Source organism: Chlorocebus sabaeus, chromosome 12 (genome assembly GCF_047675955.1).
Source record: "Chlorocebus sabaeus isolate Y175 chromosome 12, mChlSab1.0.hap1, whole genome shotgun sequence".
Lineage (NCBI taxonomy): Eukaryota > Metazoa > Chordata > Mammalia > Primates > Cercopithecidae > Chlorocebus > Chlorocebus sabaeus.
The window spans coordinates 85,693,620-85,710,905 of record NC_132915.1 but is presented as its reverse complement, the minus strand read 5'-3'; the positions used below and the strand labels follow the sequence as shown (position 1 = coordinate 85,710,905).

At 34.6% G+C, this 17,286-nt stretch overlaps 1 non-coding gene across 1 annotated transcript; it reads left to right on the top strand.

The window, feature by feature from the left end:
* The first annotated feature begins 2,971 nt into the window (after positions 1-2,971).
* On the top strand, positions 2,972-3,077 carry LOC119619214 (U6 spliceosomal RNA). The gene has a single exon (XR_005235638.1). It is a non-coding gene; the product is annotated as a U6 spliceosomal RNA (small nuclear RNA).
* The last annotated feature ends 14,209 nt before the right edge of the window (positions 3,078-17,286 follow it).

The following is a 17,286-nucleotide window of genomic DNA, read 5'->3' as shown; positions in this document are numbered from 1 at the left end:
AAGGAAGTTCCCTTCTATTCCTAGTTTCATAATACTTTTAACATGACCTGATGTTAAATGGTTGGATTTTTGTCAAACGTTTTTTTTTGAAATCAATTGAGATAATTGTGTGGGTTTTTTCCTCTTTATTCTATGAATATGGTGCATTACTTTGATTTTTTTTCAATGTTGAACCACTCTTGCATTTCTGAAGTAAATCCTACTTGGTCTTTTAGATATGCTATAGAGTTCAGTTTGCTAGCATTTTGTTGTGGCTATTTGTATCCATTTCAATGATGAATATTTGTATGTAATTTTATTTTCTGATGTGTTTATCTGGCTTTGGCATATGGTTAATGCTGGACTCATATAATAAGTTAGAAAGTGTTTCCTTGTACATTTTTGGAAGATTTTGAGAAAGATTGATGTCAATTCTTCTTGAAACATTTTACAGAATTCACCAATGAGGCTGTCTGATCTTGGACTTTTATTTTTTAGGTAACATTAATTTTTGCTTATAAACTTTCTGTTTTACAAATTTGCTAAACTAACTTATTAATTCTAGTAACATATATTGTAAGATTATAAGGATATTTGAAATAGAGAATCATATCATCTGCAGATAAAGACAGCTTAACTTCTTTTCAACATTATATGATACTTTTCTTGCCTTGTTGCACTGGCTAGGACCAATAATATAATGATAAATGAAAGTTCTGAAAATGAACATCTTTGCTATTTTTCCTGTTTTAGTGGGAAGCATCTCATATTTCACTGTTAATTTTTATGTTAGCTTTAGGTTTTCATAGGTGGCTTTATCATTTTGATAAATTTTCCTTATTTTTTTCTTGTTTTCCTAAAAATTCCTTAAAAGTAAATATGGGACGTCATCGAAAGTTTTTTTTTTTCTGCATCTATTGAGAGGACTTTTTTTTTACTTTATAGTCTAGTAAATGATGGATTGCATTGTTTTCCAATTGTTAAATTTATTTTACATTACTGAGTATATCCGTTTGGTCATAATGTACTAAATGTTTTAGATGTTGCTGGATTTAATTTGTTTGAAAAATATTCTTGCACCTGTGTTCATGAAGAACGTTGGGCTATAGTTGATTTTTATAATAGTTTTAACTGTTTTTGGTACCAAAATAAGACGAGTCTCAAACTGAATTAAGAATTAGTCCTTCTTGGTCAGGCGCGGTGGCTCATGCCTATAATCCCAGTACTTTGGGGGCTGAGGCGGGCTGATGACAAGGTCAAGAGATGGAGACCATCCTGGCCAACATGGTGAAACCCCATCTTACTAAAAATACAAAAAGGCATGGTGGTGCACACTTGTAGCTACTCGGGAGGCTGAGGCAGGAGAATTACTTGAACCTGGGAGGTGGAGGTTGCAGTGAGCCGAGATCGTACCACTGCACTCCAGCCTGGTGACAGAGCGAGACTCCATTAAAAAAAAAATAAAGAAAAGAATTAGCCTTCCTTGGCTGGGCACGGTGGTTCATGTCTATAATCCTAGTACTTTAGAAGGCTGAGGCAGCGGGATTGTTTGAGCTCAGGAGTTTAATAGCAGACTGGGCAACATAGTGAGACTTCTTCTCTACTAAAAATTTAAAAAATCAGCTGTAGGTGGTGGCCCATGAATGTAGTCCCAGCTACTTGGTAGGCTGAGATGGGAGGATCACTTGAGCCTTAGAAGTCAAGGATGCAATGAGCCGTGATTGTGCCACAGCACTCCAGCCTGGGCAACAGAGCGAGACTCTGTTTCCAAAAAATGATAATAAAATAAAAATATATAATTCATCTTTCTTGTTTTCTGGAAGAGTTTGTTTAGACTTGATATTATTTCTTCATTGAACATATGATTGATGGAATTCACCAGTGAAGCCATTCGAGTCTATAATTTTCTTTGTAGAAAGAATTTTAACTACAAATCAATTTTTTTAGTGGACATATAATTGTTCCTTGTATCTATTTCTTCTTGCGTGGGTTTTGTCTCTCAGAACATTTGTCCATTTAAGTTTTAAAATGTATTGATATAAACTTGTTTATAATATAATCTCACCTTCTTTTTGATGTTTATAACATGTGTAGCAACATTCTCTCTTTCTATTTTGTTGTCAGTCTGGGTAGAGATTGATCAATTTTATTGATATTTTCAAAGAACAAAGTTTTGGGTTTATTAATTTTCTCTACTGCATTTCTTTTTATGTCGGTGAATTTTAACCCTTTTTTTCTATCTTCTGCTAACTTTGTTTTAAATTCTCTTTTTTTCTGGCTTCTACAGGCAAAAACATATTATTATTAATTTGGATTGTTTTTCATTCTCTAGTATAAGAGTTTAGTCCTTTTGATTTATCCATAAGGTCTATTTTAACAGTACACCACAAATTTTTGATATTTTCCATTTTGATTAATTTATTCTTTGACACTGGAAGTATTTAAAACTGTGTCAATCCTAAACTTCATATGGAATCACATAAGACTCTATATAGTGAAAGCAAGCTTGAGAAAAACAGATTTGGAGGCTTCATAATACCTAATTTCAAATTATATTATTACAAATCCTAGTGATCAAAACATTATGGCACTGACATAAAAACATACTCATAGATCAGTGGAGCAGAATAAAGAGCCCAGAAATAAACCCACACATACACAATCAGCTAATCTTTGGCAAAGTCTCCAAGAATACACAATGTAAAAAGTCTCTTCAGTAAATTGTGTTGGGAGAACTGGATATATACTTGTAAAAGAGTGAAATTTTATACTTATACCTTAAAAATTCATCTCAGAATGAAGTAAAGTCTTAAATATAAGATCCAAAACTGTAAACATCCTAGGAGAAAATATAGGGAAGAACTCTTTGACATTGGTCTTGACAATCATTTCTTGGATGTAACACCGAAAGCACAGGGAACAAAAAGTAAAAATAAACAAGTAAAATTATATTTAACTAAACATCTTTACACAGTAAAAGAAACAATACACTGTGCTCGCTTCGGCAGCACATATACTAAAATTGGAATGATAAGAGAAGATTAGCATGACCCCTGCTCAAGGATGACACACAAATTCGTGAAAAGTTCCATATTTTTAGGACTTTAACACCATATATTTCCCTCCCAGTTTTTATCCCATTTTGGTTTAATAAAGCATTTTTCATAATTAGTGCTGTACATTTGATTGCAAACGATTTGGTGATACTTCTAAACTATAACTATAAATCTCTGGAATTCTACGAATTTCAACATTATTTGAAGTAGTTCTTCAGTTATATTTACATGTGTTGTAAATATACTTTTAGCTAGGAAGTCTTCCAAAATACAAACTACTCCCAGTTAGATATCAGTGAGTTTGAATTATTGAAGAAATGTTGACAATGTTAAGTGTTTGATTTTATATAACAAGTTTATTAAATATATTTTTGTGTCAACTAAAAAAAAAAGAAACAATACACAATGAAAAGCTACAGGATGGCAGAAAATGTTTGCAAATCATATACTCAATAAAAGTTAATATACAAAAAATATAAGGAACTCATATAATTCAATAGCAAAAACAAAACAAAACAAATAACCTGATTATAAGATGGGCAAAGGACCTGAATAGACACTGTTCCAAAGAAAGAATACAAATGGTCAACAGATACATGAAAAAATGTTCAACATCACTAATAATCAGGGAAATGTTAATTAAAAAGCAAAAGATATCACCTCACAATTATTAGGATGGATATTATAAAAAAATCAAAAAGCAGTGTTGGTAAATATGTGGAGAAAAGAGAATGTTTGTGTACTGTTGGAAAATTATAAATTGGTAAAGCCATTATGGAAAATAATTATAAAATTTCTCCAAAAAGCTAAAGATAGAATTACCATATGACCCAAAAAAACACACTTCTGATATATATTAAAATGACAGGAAATCAGTATTTTCAAGAGACAGCTACCCTCACAAAGTCATTACAGCATTTTTCACAATAGCCAAGACATGGAGACAACCTAAGTTTCCATCGATGGATAAATGATAAAGAAAATGCTTACCTACATATATGTGTAATTCATCCTTAAGAAGGAACAAAATCTTGTCATTTGCAACAATCCTGATAAACCTAGTGGACATTCTGCTAAGTGAAATAAGCCAGACCTGGAAAGACAAATACTGCATGATCTAACTTATATTTGGTATCTAAAAAAACTTGAACTCAGAGTAATAGGATAGAATGATGGTTGCCATGGATTGAAGAGGTGGAGAAAATGAGGAGATGTTAGTCAAATGGTATAAACTTTCAGTTGTAAATTGAATAATTTCTAGAGATCTTAATGAACAGCATGGTGACTACGTTAATAATAATGTATTGCATACTTGAAGTTTAAGAGAGTAGATCTTAAATATTCGCACCAAAAAACAAGTAAATGAGCAATCAAAATAAATAAAATAATGTTGCTTATTATCCAAATATTTGGAAATTTTCCAGACATCTTTGGATTATTGATTTGTAGCTCATTTTGAGAGTGTATTGAGCATGATTTCAGTCATTTTAAATTTACTGAAGTTTGTTTTATGTACCAGAATACAGCCTATAATAGTGAATGCTGTTTGAAAAGAAGGTGTGTTCTATTCTTTGGGAATGAAGTATTCTATAAATTTTTATCAGGTCAGGTTGGTTTATGATTTTGTTCAGGTTTTATCTATGCTTATTGATTTTTGTGTTTGTTAGCTTGTTTTATCAATTCCTGAGAAGGGAGTGTTGAAATCTCCAACTAGATTTGTACTTTTTTTTTTTCCTTTTCTATTACCAATGTTTTTTGCTTTATGTATTTTGAAGTTTCAATACTTGATGTATTCACATTCAAAATTATTATGCCATGTTGACTAACCTCTTATCATTATGGAATGTCTCTCTTTGTCTTTAGTAATATCCTTATTCTGAATCTGTTTTGTTTAATATTAAGATAGCTACTCTAGCATTCTTTTGGTAAGATTTTCCTTGTCATATCTTTTTTTTCATTTTACTTCTAAACTCTCTGTCTTTATGTGAAAATGAATTTCTTATGGACAATATATAAGTATGGTCTACGTTTTATCCAATCTGAAAATCTATGCCTTTGATTTGGTACATTTAGACCTTTTAAATTTATGCAATTAAAGATTTGGTAAATCAATTATTCTGCAAATTGTTTTCTGTTTATCTCATGTGTTCTTCTCTCCCCATTTCTTTTAGGTTAATTTACTATTTTTATTATTTCCTGATATGTATACTTGTGTTTTACTGGTTATAATGCGTTTTATATTTTAGTGGTTATTCAACTGTTAACTAATATTATACCACTTTATATATAGTATAAGTACTTTATAACATAGCATTTTTATATTCTTCTTTCATCCTGTGTGCTATCATGTTCAGAGTTTTATTTCTACATGTGTTATAAATAGCAAAATAGGTGATTTTATTTTGTTCTGTTGGTGGCATTTAGTGAATGAAGTCATTTATTATTATTGTCACCACCATTACCATTATCATGTTGACATTTTCTATCTGTTTAACTCTTTAGAAAAATACCTAGTATTTTTGGGTTTTTAAAGTTTTTTAATTTGTAAAACAGTGAGAAGAAGATTTTTCTCATAAAATTGTAAGAAATTTTTCTTCATAAAATATGGCACATTGCAGGCACTTTATAAGGGCTAAATGAACTGAAATAAGTATGAAACACATGTATAGCTCTGTGCTAGGCACTAAGGGAAATAGAAGTAAGTATAGGAATATTAACCTGCATTTACAGAATTAAGTATGAATTCCAATTATAGAAAAAATAGAGTATATATTGAATATCGATTGGTAATATTTCATTCAAATTTGAATTTCTTACAAATCTTATACAAGTGATATAGACATGCAAGATTAAACTCGGATTAAGAATTGTGTGTAATAATAATTATTAGAGTTAAAAGAGATGTCAAAGAGAGAGAAGTGACTGTGTGCTCTGATATAAAAGCATTTCTAGAAATTGGAAACACTAATTTCGATAGGAGAAGTGAGGACTACAGTTGAAACAAAATCATAGAAGCAAGATTGTTCAAAATGTATTTGCCTATCCATATCTTCTATTTCACTGATAGGCCAAGTAAATACAGGGTGCCATTAAATCTTGACTGAATTAAGTTAATTGTTTTTTCCATCTTTTGCAAGCTCAGAGTGAGGCATAAAATCCATTCTCTCCTTATATTCTGTCCTTAAGCATAGTAATAAACATCTCTCAGATTCCCAGTAGTGAAGGAGGCAAATAAAGAGAAGATACATGACTTGAAGTTAAGAAATTTGCATGCTCTGTGGGGAAATAGTTAGGATACAAAAGCATTTATGCAGAGGCAAGAATCTCTAGGATTGTTTTTATTGATGCATAACAATTGTACAGATTTGTGGGGATATATGTGATATTTTGATATATGTATACAATGCATAATTATCAATCGGGATAGTTAGGCCATCCATCACCTCAAATATTTACCATTTATTTGTGTTGACAACATTCTAAATCTTCTGTCCTAGCTATTTTGAAATATATAATAAATACCTGCTGTTGCCCTACTGTGCTATGAAATGCTAGAACATATTCCTTCTCTCTAACTGTATTTTTGTACACATTAACCAACCTCTCTTCATCTTCTACTTCCTCCTACCCTTCCCAGTCAGTGGTAATAATCTAGGATTATTTTTTATTTCTGACAAAGAATCATTGTAGCAATAAGTTTGTACAAACTTAACTTTCTGGGTAAAAAAACTAATTACAGACCTAGGATAAAAGTAGAAATAAAACCTGGAAATCATCCTTGGTTCCTCTGCCTCCTGTAGACTGTCTTATAATAGAACACAAAATCTTGCATATTCTACTTTCTACATATCTACTAATTCCATGGAGCTATTTCCATCCCACGGCCACCATTCTAATCCCAAGTACTATCATTTCGCCTCTGATTAAGGTAGATCAGCAGTAACCTCACTAGCTGCCAGCTTCCACTCTCGTCCTTCAAAATCCATTCTACAAATTGCAAGCTCAATGTTTTAAGGATCATTATTTTTGACATTCTATGATTTTATAGTTAAAAAAAACTCATATATTTAAGAATCTTTCATGACAATGAAATCTTTCCTGGTCAGATTTTGCTCTTGGCACTTACTAGCTTGTGCGGATCCAGTTAAATGCAGACCTGGGAAATTTGGCCATCAAAATCTCTTTTTGAGAATAACCGCGTAGTGACAATCATTCGTTTCTATCAAAAATTGTATTCTGGAAATATGGTAAATGCCTGCATCAGTCATTGTACAGGAAACCATAGTAGTGAAGACAATGGGTAAGAGTGTGAATGTATCAGAAAAACAAGGAGATTCTATGTGTATCAGGTGATTAAAACTTAATGACTAACGAGAAAATAAGTGTAAGGATTTATTTCTCTCTCTCTCTCTCTTTCGAGTTTCACTCAGTTGCCCAGGCTGGAGCACAATGGCACGATCTTGGCTCACCACAACCTCCGCCTCCTGGGCTGAAGTTATTCTCCTGCCTCAGCCTCCTGAGTAACTGGGATTACAAGCATGTGCCATCACACTTGGCTAATTTTGCATTTTTAGTAGAGATGGGGTTTCTCCATGTTGTTCAGGCAGTTCTTGAACGCCTAATCTCAGGTGATCCATCCCCTTCGGCCTCCCAAAGTGCTGGGATTACAGGCATGAGCCACCATGCCTGGCCAGTGTAAGGATTTCTTAAAAGCTCAATGTAGCCATGTAAAGAGCGGCTCTAGAAGATGTAATTTATCAAGCTTAAAAAATCACTCAGAATTTATTCAATTGTTTTATTTTTCAGAAACAAAATATGTTATCTCCTTTGTGTTGCTAATTCAAGAAATATTTTTGCAGGGGTCAGAATCTTAAAGAGTGAGAACATTATAATTCCTTCTTCCAGGAAAATACACACACACACACACACAAAAATATTTTACAATGAGTATTTTTAGAAAGCCTTCGAGGGATGATCACAATAAGTTTATTTTAATGTATTATCTTTTTTTTCAGCATTTGTATTTGATGTGATAGTTTTCATATGAAGGGAGGCTTTAGAAAAGATATAGGTAAACTTTCAAGCAGGATTTTACTCTGATATCTCTCTGCAAAGAGTGCAAATGTAGGGCAAAAAGTAAAAGCTGGCCAGTCAAATAAATTGGGAACACATATTATGCCAGAAGTGGAAAATATTTCAAACAGCTCTTATAGCCTGAATATCCCTTCATTTATCCATTTGGTCATCTGGCAAATATTTATTAAGCATGTTTCATTGTAATAAAATAAATGCATTTTATATTTAGGATGACTTGGTTCCAAACTCTGAATTTTATAAACTGATTTGGGGTAAATCAGTTATTTTATCTTATCCCTTCATTATTTTACCAGGAGTAAATAATCAGAATTGCTTTATAGGATTTTAATAAAGATAAACTGAGATAATTTTTGAAGGTGATAGTCCAGGGATAGGAACATGTGAAATACTTTGAGCTTATCTCATATAAAGAGGAAATTTGGATGCAAAGATGGATAAGATGCTTCCTTTATCCTTGAGTACCGTAAATACTTGAAGTTGAATATAAATTACTAGATACTCAGTAAAGAAAGACACAGATAAGTGGAAGGTTTGAGTTGCAGCTCTGATCTAGACCTGAGTTCACTTTCTTCAGAGTGAGAGAAATGAGTGTCATACTTAGAACTGAGGATTGCATATAACTTGCACCCTCTTTACCTGAGTAAAAATGACCAATAGTGCACTGGCACTAGGTTTGAAGTCTGCCAAGATGTAAATGTGATCCCCCAAATGTAGAATGGGGATTAAAGGATTGAGAACCATTGCAGGGCAGTGGAGTCAGCATATTGACATAATGTATGCCATATTCTCATCTCCTGTGCATTGGCAGATGTCACTATCAGATTTCAGTCCTCTTTACTATTGAACAAAGACGTAACCTCGAGATTTTCTCCAGTGACCTCGGGATCAAATACATATGACACCTTAGAAGAAACATACTTCATTTTTTGTTTTAGATACAGATAGGAATGGTAAATAAGGTTTCCATTTATTGACAAACTTCAGTCAAAGGGTAGTGATTGCATCATGGAGTAGAAGAGAATTCTGGAACTTTGTTCAGGCTTTTGAGGAAAGAGAGCCATTAATGACGCCTGCTCTAGTGTATTTTTTAGAGGCCCTGGAAAAGCATTTTTTTTCCCCTCAACTTATCTTTCAAGTCAAACATTAACATAATTTGTTTATCCAAAGTGACATGCAAAATGTTAGGTCCATAAAATGACAATTCCACTTAATTTAGTAAGAGTAATCATAGGAATAATCATGAGATCCCATGGGAAAACCACTTTGGGGGAGGAGGATATATCACAGGATGTTTCAAAAGGAGTAACCCATGAACTGAATCTTAGAGAAGGAGAAATCGTGAGACAAAAGAGGAAAAGGGGTAGTATTCTAGACATAGGGAATTTCTGAGCAAAGATTAGAAGCTAAAACTAGCAAAACATACGAGGGATGCCAAGAAGAGTCAGTTTTACTGAAACATGACAGGAAAAGCAAGGAGTGGTGGGGATGAGGCTGGGCAAGTAGGCGAGAGCCTGCATCAATAAAGGTCTTGATTGTCATGCTAAGTTATTCATACCATTTACTAAAGATGGAAAATCATAGAAATAATTGACGGAAGAAGTGATATGATCAGAACTGTGTTATTGAGAAAGACATTGCTAGTTGCACTGAAACAACAATTAGATGAAATAAGGAGTTTGGAAGCACCAATCTTGGCTTCCAATTCCTGCTTGGGGACTAAATTACTACACAGCATTGAGAACAAAATTTTCCCCTTTGGATCCATCTGTTTAAGTGAAAAACGATTGAGTTGGGCAAGGTGATTTCACTGGGCTCTTGTAGATACAATATTTTATACCAATCATTTGGTAACTGGATTATTTGATTATCTGCTCCTCAATTGTATCATTGGAATAGTAGAGAAACTTATCTTTGAGTTTCCTACCATGTACAAGGAGATTGTATGATGTAAGTGAGGTTACAAATATTTTGGAGAATGAGGAAATAGTCAAGCAAAGATGACAAGTTGTCATTTTGTTTTCTAAATAAATTACTAGCCCACAGATAATGGGGAAAATATAAATTTAATGCACTTCCCCAAACTTGTATTTTCTCATTTATCTGTAGATAATTTCTTCTTCTATTGTGAAACGTATCTTTGTGTGTGACTAACGTGGGAAGTCTTTGCTGGACCTCTATAGGGATGGGAAAATGCATTAACATGACGAAGAATGGAGACAGAACTGTGTCAACTTTTTCATAATATAGAGATCTAGTTCCTCAGAGCTGCAAGAAACGTTATAGATCTTCTTGTCCCATAGTTTTCAGGTTCTCTTCCTTATGACTTAAATGTTCTATGGAGGCACCTGAGGGATAACCTAGCAAGGAAGAAACAGAGATGAGGAAGATAACTTTTTTCTTTCTCTTCTCCTAGAACCATGCTGCTGCCACACATTGACAGTGCACTGAGAATAAAGCCAAGTAGATATAGGTACATAGGAAATGGAGATGTGGATCTCTGATGACAGCTTTCAATTCCTCACCCAGCCATGTCTGACATGGTTCTTCCACTTAGATTTCCTGGTTATTTGAGGTAATACATTTCCTATTTTACTTTTAAGCTTGTTTGAACTCAGTTTCTGTCCGTTATAAAGAGTTTTGAGAAGTACTTTATATGAGAATTTCACATATGACTTTATTTAGTAAAGTATTTTTCCACTGTTTGTTGTTGGGAAAATATAAACTTAGGAACCACTGATTTCATGCAACGTAATCTTTTTTAGAGGAAGTGACTGAAACAAAATCCAGGATTATTTCCCAAAGTTACACGTCAAATACATGGCATTGTTGGTGCCAGAATGCAAAGCCCCTGATGTTTGTAGCTGCTCATCTCACTCTAGTTATCTGCCCACATGCACAATATCACCACTTATCTCCATCCAACATCACTGTGACTTAGCAAATATCGAGGAATAATATTCCCACACTGGCCAACAGGAAGTTATTTGAGGAAGAAGGCTTATTCATCTCTATAGAGGTCCTGCAAAGACTTCCCACATTAACCACACATAAAAATGTGTTTCACAATAGAAGAAAATGTGCTCAATCAACCAGACAGTGTGGAAAGACCCTGTAGGATTCTTGGAATCCCTTATCCCCAACAGGGGCAATACTGCTTGGACACTGTTAGTGATGTGTCATCATGGTACTGGAGCACCACCTCCTGGTTGTGTTGAAAGTTTAATTTACCTTTTCTAGTCAAAGAAGGTCTGATATTTACTAGAAATTTATGACCTTGGAGCTAGAATGGCCTGGTCCATTACTCTTCTCTCATGGATGAGGAGATAAGCCAGAAGAGGAAAAGTGATTTCTTACCACCATAATAACCAATTAAGAGCAGGGACACAATGAGAACCCGAAAGTAGTCTCCTTGTCCAGTGCCTAATTCTATGATTGTAAAAGTTGAGAAATTTTTAGCATAAGAAACCAAAAAGAGTCTGAAATTACCTGAGGAGGAGAAATAATGAAAGTAAGTACAAACAACTTACAGAATTGAGAGTCCATTGAACAATTGAGTCACAGACAAGAGACAATTGGGGATCTAGATAGAAAGAACTGTAGGCATTCTGTTCAGGAACTATCTCAATTCACATGAATCAGCTTTAAATATTGTCCATTCATGCATTACTTCACTCGAGATTTATATCTTAAGGAAACAAAGACTGATTGGCCTGGATTGAGATACTTGCCAAGCCATGGTGTGAAAGTATAAAAGCCTCTGATATAATTTCACACTTTACAGGAACTACCCCTATAGGGAGAGGTATTTTCTCAAAGGAAAAATCAATGCTATTCCCGTAAGAAAAGGGAAGGGAGCCCGGCATGTTAGCTTGTGCCTGTAATCCCAGCACTTTGGGAGGCTGAGGTGGATGGATCACCTGAGGTCAGGAGCTTGAGACCTGCTTGGCCAACATGGTGAAACCCCGTCTCTAGTAAAAATACAAAAATTAGCCAGACATGGTGGCACATGCCTGCATTCCCAGCTACTCAGGAAGTTGAGGCAGGAAAATCGCTAGAACCCGGCAGGCAGAGGTTGCAGTGAGCCGAGATCATGTCATTGCACTCCAGCCTGAGGGACAGAGAAAGACTCTGTCTCAGAAAAAAGAAAGAAAGAAAGAAAGAAAGAAAGAAAGAAAGAAAGAAAGAAAGAAAGAAAGAAAGAAAGAAAGAAAGAAAGAAAGAAAGAAAGAGAGAGAGAGAGAGAAAGAAAGAAAGAAAGAAAGAAAGAAAGAAAGAAAGAAAGAAAGAAAGAAAGAAAGAAAGAAAGAAAGAAAGAGAAAGAAAGAAAGAAAGAAAGAAAGAAAGAAAGAAAGAAAGAAAGAAAGAAAGAAAGAAAGAAAGAAAGAAAGAAAGAAAGAAAAGGGAAGGGATGCCAGTGAACAAAAACAACAGATGTCCAATGCAGAAACAAAGTCAAGGTTATTCCTCAGGCATTTTCAAACTAGTATCATGAAGCATCTACTCATAGACCAGAACACAAAATTCACATTTAAAATCTTCCTATGCATTGTAGATGCCCTAGCACCAAAGCATGGAAAGCCATGACTTTACACCCTCTGAGTATCTGATACACCTCCTCCTTGGCATTTTCTGTTCCACTGCTTCTTGATAGCCGAATGACAGCTGTTTTATTTTTAGCTATTTCAGGAATGACAAACCAGGTCACAGAATAAGACCATATAATTAATACCTGGGCCTTGCTATTGATGGAAAATATGAAGGGCTCAATAGAAAAGCTCCAAAACCACTGCATTTCTAAGACCTCTCTTCTTAGAGTGGGTTCCATCTATTATATGGAAGATCCCCTTTAGCAGGACTTTTCTACTTTGGCAAAGTTGACATTTTGGGCTGGAAATTCTTTGTTGTGAGAGGCTGTCCTGTCCATTGTAGGATATTTAGCAGCATCCCTGGCCTTCACCTACCAGATGCTAGTAGTACCTTTCAGTTGTGACAACTAAAAATGCTGATAGACTTTGCTAATTTCCTCTTACTGAAGGTGACAGGAAGTGTGTAATGTATTCTAATTGATAGTTACTGGCATATGTGTTTGGAGGTGACCCCAGGATATGTAAAACTAATTTCATTTTTACCTCAGAGGGAACTTTCTATCAGTCAACACTACTCAACGGTGGGAAACTTTGTCTTGGAAAGTAAAAGGTGTTTTAGGGATATTGAGCTGAAGCTGGGTACATACTGGTTAGTGATGCTGTTGGGAGTGGAGCAACATCAGATAGATGGGTTTTTTTTTGTTTGAGTTTTGTTTTTATTCTTTAAAATGAAAAAAAAAATCCTCAGATACAGTTATTATATCATTTTATTGCTCTTTGTCCAACAGATATGTGTTTCTATTCAGTTCTTTTGGTTACAAAGAAGCCAATAGAAACTCAGTTTAATGCACAGAAAGGAGTCCATGTGAACCAGATATGGAAAAGAAAGAGAAGTCATAAAAACAATTAAGGTGTTCTATAGGACCCAATACTCTCTCCATCTCTCCTTCCCTCAGGGAGCCCACAGTCAGTCTTTTGAAGTCCCTCTGACCTTTTCCTCTATTTTCTTCTCCCCAGCAGCTGGCTACCTTTGCTTACTCACAGCCTTTGCTTCCTTAGGACTTGTGTTGGCAGTGGCTCATTAAGGCAATTCCAATGTCTTTCTCTAATTAGTATCCTTGGGGATTTAGCTACTAACCTAAAATTTATTTCTTTCCATTGTTTCAAGTTCTAATTTCTGAAAAAGAAAAAAGAATTAAAAGTTAGATTATATTTCTGCATGTCTGCATGTGAGAGCAACATAGGTAGTTGGTCTGTGTCTAAATTTGCTGTATTTGTTATTGTGTTGTTAGTTACAAATAGCAGAAAACCCTGATTCAATTGGCGTAAACAGTAAGGAAAGTCTATTATTTAATAACATAAAGTCCTAAAATAGGGCCTTTCTGGGCCAGTTAATCTTTATATCATCCCTGGAAATCCCATTGATTACCCAAGGATCTAGGTTCTGTACATGGATCTGCTCTGCTATGCTCAGCGTGGTGGCTTTGTTCTAGGGCTGACTCTTCCTCATGATTGTTACTGTATCCTATGTAAGGCATCTTAGCCAGACATAGCAACATCCTGTGTAAGAAGGTACTGCTCTTACTGAGTTTTCTTTTTAAGAATGAAGAAACCTTTTCCAAAAGTTCACCAGGAGACTTTCCCACATCAAACTCACATTTCATTAACCGGAATTATGGCACATGCTGTGACTAAGCCAAATGCTGACAAGGGGAATGAGACTACTATGTTTGACTTAGACTAATCATGTTTTAAATGTGATCAGGGGAATAGAGTCAACTTTCCTAAACAATGGATTCTTGTACAAACATCAGATTGTGTTATCAAGGACAAGATGAAATAGAATGTTTGTGGTAAGGGTGTCTGATTCACCTGGCTTTGGATTGAGTGGTTACTTCTTGCCTTTCCTTCTGTGGTCAAGGAAGATGAGATTCATGACACAACCTTGCTGCCTAGCTAATCTATGGATGTATCTGTCCTTGGATCTGGTGCCCATCCCAATTTCAGTAAATTGTTATAAATAATTCAGCTGGTGGAAATGACAGCGTCCTAGGTAGTGGAGACCATGACTATGACAGTTTCTTTTCAGATGGGGGAGTTGCTAGTACCATGATCATGTGCCCAGTAAAAATTTTTAACTTCTTCTGTTTTTATATATTTCCTCATCTTTCTCATTTTTTCAATTATAGGTCTATCAATCCTGCACTGAGTGCCTACTATGTGTCAAGTACTTTGGATACATAGATGAATAGGACATAAAACAGAAATTGAGGAATCCACAGTAGCAATGCCACAACCTGGAGGCTGTGTTTACCTGCATGAAATGAAATCTCCTAACAATTTCAACTAGGACAATATATTACCAAGAAAGGGTCGAACAGTGGTATATACGAGAAAAAAATAGTTGGCTTATGAAAAAATAACCTTTCTTTGCTTAAGTTTTAAATTTTTCATAATACTAAAAGTAATAATAGAATTACTTTATATTCTGATGCTGTTTCATAGTGCACAATGCACATTCACTTAGCAAAGTTAATCTTTATATCATCCCTGGGAATCCCACAGCAGAGCTATCTTGATTCTTACCAGAAATGGTCTTAGGATAATGATTCTCAACTGACTTCAAGTATGTAAAAGTTAACATAAGTAAGAAACAGAGGAACAGGGGCTTAAACCCAAGATCTCAGTTTCCATATCCACTCTTTATTCTACCTCATAGGCTACTAAAAACATTGTATTTCTTTCTTGATAAAAATAAAGTCATAGGTTATTAAGTGGAACTAATTATGGCACTCATGGCCTGTCCAAGTTAGTATCAATATTTTAAAAGTTTGATGATTACAAAATAAATGAAACTGACTTCTCTCAGGAATGCAAACATTGGGTCAAACTAAGCTAAGTCCCATAGCTAGAAATCATCACAGGGACCTGCTATAATAAATAGATAAGAATAATCTGTAACTAGCATGTCTTCTCTCTATGTATAAATTGTGTTTTAAATATATTGGGGAAAAGTTTGCTCGCTTAAAGAGGTTAAATATTGCTGCCCGCCATCCTGTTTACACTGTTAATTTGCTTTCCAAATCCTTTTAGCTAGATAAAGCAAAGGTAAACTTCAGAATAGGCTCTGTACAAATTATCACCAATTGTAAATTAATGAGCTTTTTGCTTTATCTGAGTTGCAGAAAGACTAAACAAATGTGCTGGAATCATATATTTTCCTTCCATCTGAGGGCTATATTCCCCCCTTTACCACTATTTCCTCTCTCAGAAAATTCAAGATGTCCACTGATTTAATATATCCAATGTTTCAATATAAAATGGACAGCCAGGCCACCCTCTACCTTTTATTGTTTCACCCAGTTGGCGACTAAGCCTTACCTACTGGCTTAATCTAATCTTTCCCTTTCCAAACTTACACTCAGCATAATCAAACACTAATGTAATTGTGTATGATGTCTTCCTTTCTTCACAATTCTATGATGAGGGGGAATGGTTTTGTCAGTAGGAGTGGTATCATATGTAGTTTAACTAAAGGAACAATGGCTTATTGTACTCTCTCCCATTATGTGGCCCAGTTGAGGCTAATTAACTCCCATTTTATACCCTTTACCTCAATTCATACCAGGAGTTTGAACCTGCTCTTCCCAATTCATGAATTTTGTAATGGAGAACGGTAGATCCAGACAAATCCTGATTTAATTTCAACTTTACACCCTCAGGCCAGTTACTTCCCTTTATTAAGACTCCATCTTTCCATATGTAAAATGAGACTATCTGAAGTGATTAAGATCTCTTCAAAATATTCAAAATGTTTTACTTCCACTTTGCTAAATTTTTATCAAAGTGGTGTTCTCTAATTACCCACATCATCAAAACTACTCAAATATTGTTCATGCACTTCTTTGGAGTGCTTTGGAAAATTTCAACAGAATTGGTTGTCTGGTAAACCCAAGGGCACAGGCATAGAAACCAGTTTATAGCATTCTCTTGCAAAATATCTAATGATACCCATAATGTAGAAAGCAAACAATAATTTTGTGTCTGAAAATAGAATAAACTATTCTACTTGGCAATCTTTGCCAGGAGAACAAAAGCTTACTTTTGAAATTTATCCTTCTCTACACCATGACCAGACTGAATGTATATGTTCATAACCTAGGCATTTTTCCTGCTACCTCCAAAAATTTGTTTTTCACCATTTATCATTTTATCTGGATAATGTGCATGATGATTTCAAAACCTAGTAAAACCTATACATGTTTGATTTGTTCTTCTTTCTATAAATAAAGCAAAATAAGAAAAAAGTGACAAAAAAGCAATACTTTGCAGGTAGCTACATTTTATAAAACCTATTTGCTCTCTTTGCTTATTCAACAATAACAGCCAAGCAAGCAAATAACAGAAAACGTAAAGGAAACCAAACAACATCAAAATTTAAAACCAACCAACTAGTCACGTGTGGTGCCTCATGCCTGTTAACTCAGCACTTTGGGAAGCTGAGGTGCAAGGATCACTTGAGGCCAGGAGTCTGAGACCAGCCTAAGCAACAGAGCAAGACCCTGTCT